Source organism: Triticum aestivum, chromosome 4B, assembly GCF_018294505.1.
Source record: "Triticum aestivum cultivar Chinese Spring chromosome 4B, IWGSC CS RefSeq v2.1, whole genome shotgun sequence".
NCBI classification, from domain to species: domain Eukaryota; kingdom Viridiplantae; phylum Streptophyta; class Magnoliopsida; order Poales; family Poaceae; genus Triticum; species Triticum aestivum.
This window is the reverse complement of record NC_057804.1, coordinates 143,744,265-143,750,823: the sequence shown is the minus strand read 5'-3', so window position 1 is coordinate 143,750,823 and position 6,559 is coordinate 143,744,265.

Here is a 6,559-nt window from a genome sequence, read left to right as displayed (position 1 = left end):
ACCAATAATTTCATCCTTACTAGGCAATTCTTTATCATGGGGTTGTCTACGAAATTTAGCAAAGTTAAACTCATGAGACATATCTCCTAAGCCAATCGTAACAACATCCTTTTCGCAATCTATCCTAGCATTAATAGTATTCAAGAAGGTCTACCAAATATGATGGGACAAAAGTCATCTTGTGGGGAACCAAGAACAAGAAAATCAGCAGGATATTTAACTTTCCCACACAAGACTTCAACATCTCTAACAATCCCAATTGGTGAAATAGTATCTCTATTGGCAAGCTTAATTGTAACATCAATATCTTCTATCTCAGCAGGTGCAATGTCATGCATAATTTCTTCTTATAAGGAATGAGGTATTGCACTAGCACTAGCACCCGTATCACATAAGCCATGATAACAATGATCCCCTATTTTAACAGAAATAACATGCATGCCTACAACATGTCTATGTTTCTTAGCATCGGGTCTAGCAATTCTAGCAGCTACTTCACAGAAATAAATAACATGCCCATCAATATTATCAGCCAAGAAATCTTTAAATATAGTAATACTAGGTTCAACTTTAATTTGCTCAGGAGGTGTATATGTTCTAGTATTACTCTTACGAACCACAGTTGAAGCTTTAGCATGATCCTTTATCCTAACAGGGAAAGGTGGTTTCTCAAAAGAAGTAGTAGGAACAATAGGATCATTATAAGTGATAGTCTTTTCTTCAACTATAATAGGTGCAACTACTTTTACTTCAGTGGGAGGATTATATTTAAACCACTTCTCCTTAGGAAGTCAACATGAGTAGCAAATGATTCACAGAAAGAAGCTACTATCTCAGAGTCAAGTCCATATTTCGTGCTAAATCCACGAAAGGCATCGGTATCCATAAAAGATTTAATACAATCAAACTTAGGTGTCATACCTAACTCCTTACCTTCGTCGGAATCCCAATCTTCAGAGTTGCATTTAATTCTTTCCAATAAATCCCATTAGAATTCAATAGTCTTCATCATAAAAGACCCAGCACAAGAAGTATCGAGCATGGAGCGATTGTTAAGAGAAAGCCGAGCATAAAATTTTTGAATAATAATTTCTCTTGAGAGCTCCTGATCATGGCATGAATATAACATTGACTTAAGCCTCCCCCAAGCTTGAGCGATGCTTTATCCTTCGCGAGTCCAAAATTATATATATAATTATGATCACGATGAACAAGATGCATAGGATAAAACTTCTCGTGAAATTCCAATTTCAATCATTTGTAGTCCCATGATCCCATATCATCACATAGCCTATACCATGTCAATGCATATCCCTTCAAAGATAAAGGGAAGACCTTCCTCTTGATAACATCATCAGGCATAACTGCAAGCTTAAATAATCCACAAACTTCATCCACATAGATTAGGTGTAAATCGGGATGCAATGTTCCATCTCCTGCAAAGGGATTAACTAGCAGTTTCTCTACCATACCCGAAGGAATTTCAAAGTAAACATTTTCAGTAGGTTCAGTAGGTTGAGGAGCAACTCTTTGCTCTATGGGTCAGGGTGAAGATACCCCGAACAAGCCCCTCAAAGGATTATGTTCCATAGTAACAAGTGACAGTAAATTTCAGCACACTATATAAATGTTTCCTTACCAAGTTCCACATACCAAAGGCGCTTCACTCCCCGGCAATGGCGCCAAAAAAGAGTCTTGATGACCCACAAGTGTAGGGGATCTATCATAGTCCTTTCAATAAGTAAGAGTGTCGAACCTAATGAGGAACAGAAGGAAATGACAAGCGGTTTTCAGTAAGGTATTCTCTGCAAGCACTGAAATTATCGGTAACAGATAGTTTCGTGATAAGGTAATTTGTAACGTGTAACAAGTAATGAAAGTAAATAAGGTGAAGCAAGGTGGTCCAATCCTTTTTGTAGCAAAGTACAAGCCTGGACAAGTTCTTATATAGAGAAAAGTGCTCCCGAGGACACATGGGAATTATCGTCAAGCTAGTTTTCATCACGTTCATATGATTCACGTTCGTTACTTTGATAATTTGATATGTGGGTGGACTGGTGCTTGGGTACTGCCCTTTCTTGGACAAGCATCCCACTTATGATTAACCACTATTGCAAGAATCCGCAACTACAAAAGAAGTATTAAGGTAAACCTAACCATAGCATGAAACATATGGATCCAAATAAACCCCTTACGAAGCAACTCATAAACTAGGGTTTAAGCTTCTGTCACTCTAGCAACCCATCATCTACTTATTACTTCCCAATGCCTTCCTCTAGGCCCAAATAATGGTGAAGTGTCATGTAGTCGACGTTCACATAACACCACTAGAGGAGAGACAACATACATCTCATCAAAATATCGAACGAATACCAAATTCACATGATTACTAATAGCAAGACTTCACCCATGTCCTCAGGAACAAATGTAACTACTCACAAAGCATATTCATGTTCATAATCAGAGGGGTATTAATATGCATTAAGGATCTGAACATATGATCTTCCACCAAATAAACCAACTAGCATCAACTACAAGGAGTAATCAACACTATTAGCAACCCACGGGTACCAATCTGAGGTTTTGGTACAAAAACTAGATACAAGAGATGAACTAGGGTTTGAGAGGAGATGGTGCTGGTGAAGATGTTGATGGAGATCGACCCCCTCCCGATGAGAGGATCGTTGGTGATGACGATGGTGATGATTTCCCCCTCCCGGAGGGAAGTTTCCTCGGCAAAATAGCTCCGCCGGAGCCCTAGATTGGTTCCACTAAGGTTCCGCCTCGTGGCGGCGGAGTTTCATCCCAAAAGCTTGCTTATGATTTTTTCTAGGGTAATTGACTTCATATAGTAGAAGATGGGCACCGAAGGGCTGCCAGGGGGCCCATGAGACAGGGGCGCGCCCAGGGGGGTAGGGCACGCCCCCACCCTCGTGGACAGGGTGTGGGCCCCCTCTAGTACTTCTTCTGCTCAATATTTTTTATTAATTCCCAACATGACGTTCATGGAGTTTCAGGACTTTTGGAGCTATGCAAAATAGGTCTTTAATATTTGCTCGTTTTCCAGCCTAGAATCCCAGCTGCCGGCATTCTCCCTCTTCATGTAAACCTTGTAAAATAAGAGAGAATAGCCATAAGTATTGTGACATAACGTGTAATAACAGCCCATAATGCAATAAATATCGATATAAAAGCATGATGCAAAATGGACGTATCAAATACCAGGCATTGTGCGTGTGTGTATACTATCGACGAACTAGCCCCCATGCTTCTATAACATACTCGGGGCCTAGGGTTACAAATCATATATAGTCGGCTTATCACCAGTGGGGATAGAGTCCTCCACGACTCTGGTAGCTTCGTGTTGTACGTCGAGTCCTCCACATGGGTCTTCGTATAATGTGTCTCGGTCCAACCTATGTGGCGCAGAATGGAAGCGACCCATGAGTCCTCATGTTGACCAACCACAACTAGAAATGATGTGCCCACCCCAACTAGAAATGATGTGCCCACCACACCACACACGCAATCGGCCACTAAGAAAATAAGCATATATAGTAGTACAATGTTATACATGAAATTTAATTACATGGTGCATCCAAAAATATTTGTTATGCATTGTGAAATGTTTATATTTCTCCTAAAATATTAGTCACGGGAAAGAGAAATGAAGGGCATATCTCTCCTGTCTCCACCGGACACCCCCTCTTTCTACACCACTTTCATGTACGCACACAAACTATCTCTCGGCCCTCTAAAAGTATGCATGCCCATGACACATTCTTGCATGACGGTCACTGTATTTCAAGCGAAAGCACTATACGGTCACTGGACTTCAGAATATGCTCATTATGGTCACCGTATACATTCTCGTGGTGATCATACGATATCTAGCTCACGATACATCTCTGTATTTTGTTCATGACACTGACGGACTTTGTATTTGATGTGTGCTCCGTATTTTGTTGACGACACTTACAATCATTGTATTTGAAGCGAAAGCACGATATGGTCACTAGACTTCAAAATAAGCTCATCACGGTCACCACATACATTTTGTGGTGCTAACCAACCTGTCACAACCTAGCTAGTCATGCATTAGAGTGTTGCATCATGTTTACTCTTTCATCAGAAACTTGAAATGGGGATTACAGAACCCCCAGTCCCCTCTGAAACCAACTAGGGTTTACTAAAATAATTTTCAATGAACCTGAAATGCCCTTCTAAAATGCCCATCATTTTTGCCTTGGTTCAGAACCTCTGCCAAAAGTGGTGCACATTTTCCTAGGCCATCCTAGGGTTTTTGAATTAAATCATAGATATTTGAATTTGGGCATTTAAAATAATATAAAATATTTAAATGCTCAAATATCTCCAAACTAAAATGTTTCATGTTGGAAATAATCCAACTATGGACCAGGAGTAGTTTGGTGATTTTTGGAGTTGCCTAGGTATTTTATTTAATTCAACAAAGTTGCAGATATATTAAATAAAAACAGAAATAGAAAAAAAAGGGAAAACCCTACCTGGCGCCACCGCAGGCCCACTAGCCAGCCCACCTGCCGGCCCAGCCCAGCACCGCTCCAGCGAGCTGCTTGCCGGCCAGGCAGGCAGGCAGGTGCCCGACGGCGACCGCGGCGTGCGCCACGCACCTGCTCGCCGCCTCGCCGCTCCCCTCGCCAGGTGACGACGTGGATCGGCCTCTCTCTCTCCCCCGAACCCCCCAGACACCCCCTCTCCTCTCCAGCTCCTCCCCCTCGCACGCCCCAGCCATGGCCGACGCCATCGCCGCCACCCCCTCGCCGTAGCCACGCCCTCCGACCACCCCACGCCGTCTCACCGTGTCCAGGAGCTCCGCCGCTGTCCACTTCATCGAGCAGCCGAGCCCCGAGCGCTCGCAACGCCCGAGACCACCGCACCGACCTCGCCCGAGCTCACCGTCGCCGGAGATCCCCTTCAACGCCGTCGTCGCTCCGGTCCATCTCCGGCCGCACCAAGGACTCCGTCGCACTCACTGTGAGCTTAGCCATCTTCCCCTCCCTTCCGTTCTTGCTCCCGAGCCGTGTAGCAACCTCCCGGAGCTCAACCGCACCCACCGCCGTGGAGCTCGTCGCCGACGTGCTCCCGGTCATCCTCCGGCCACAAGATGGTGTCCATCTTGCTCACCGCGTTCCACAGCACCTAGCTAGCCACTCCACGAGCCTCACCGAACCCTCTAGCACCAAGTTCACCTCCGACCGAACCTCGGTGGCCGCCAAAGTCGTCGCCGGCGTCGACTCCGGCCACCCCGACCCCAACGGACTCCGCCAAGAGCTGCGGGTTGCCCTCAGCTCCACTCCGGTGGCCTCCGCGATCCATTTGGTGGCCGAAACGACCAAAATCACTTCCGCCGCCGCGTCGGGCTCGCCGGCGACTAAACGCCGGCAGCCGACATTGACTTTGACCACGGGTGGGCCCTGGTTGACTCCTCTGAGTCAATGACAGGTGGGGCCCAGCCCTGTTAATTAAACAGGATTAGTTTTAATTAAGTTTTAATTAAAATAATCACCCTGACACGCGGGACCCACTGTCAGGTTTGACCTGGACCAGTTCCGTTGACCTGCTGACGTCACACTGACGTCAGGCTGACGCAGTAATTGAATTTCTGGATTTAAATTAAATCAGGAAATTCCAGAATATTATTTAAACTTCAAAAATTCATAACTTTTATTCTGTAACTCCAAATTGGACAAATTATATATGAAAAATGATCAGAAAAATCCAATCTATCCATCTGTACTATTTTCATGCATGATCAAACAAGTTAAATTGATGTTTTAATCAGAACAAGGAAAAGCACTTTAAAAGGCCATATTTGAATTTGAAATTTGAATCTTTGATTCAAATTTGCTCAAACCCTTCTGGTTTTAGTTGCATTAGCCCAACACACTCATATTGCCATGTTTCATGCATGCATCATATTGTTGCATATTGTTTGGTAATGTTGTGTATCGGTGCTCTCTGCGGCAGGTTCCGTCCCCGAAGAGTACCCTGATTACCCTAGCGAAGAACCGTATCCGTGCAACGAACCATCAGGCAAGCAACCAACCATTTGATCATATCGATACAATCCCATGTTCTCGCTCCTGCTCTCTTTTACTGCATTAAGACAACGCGATTCAAACTGCTGTGTGCTACGGTAGTTGAACCCATTTCCTCTGCATGACCTGTCATTGCCACAGTAACTAGATGAAACCCACTAGCATGTGTAGGAGTTGATTGAGCCTATGTATGTGTTGTTCCTACCTTGCTATGCCTGCTATGCTTAGAGTCGTGTCAGGTCTGGTTCATCTGGGTGATGGGCTAGAGTGAAATGATTATGTCGGTAATGAGAGTGGTGTGGTGAACACGATTTGGTAAAGGTATCGATGAGAGGCCATGTAGGAGTACATGGTGGGTTGTTTCATTGAAGCCGACCTTAAGCACTGAGATCTGTATGTGTGATTTAAGAATCAGCTACTACCATACATTGGGCCCTGAAATATGACCCCGCTCGACTTCTTATTCACCCTAGCTCTCT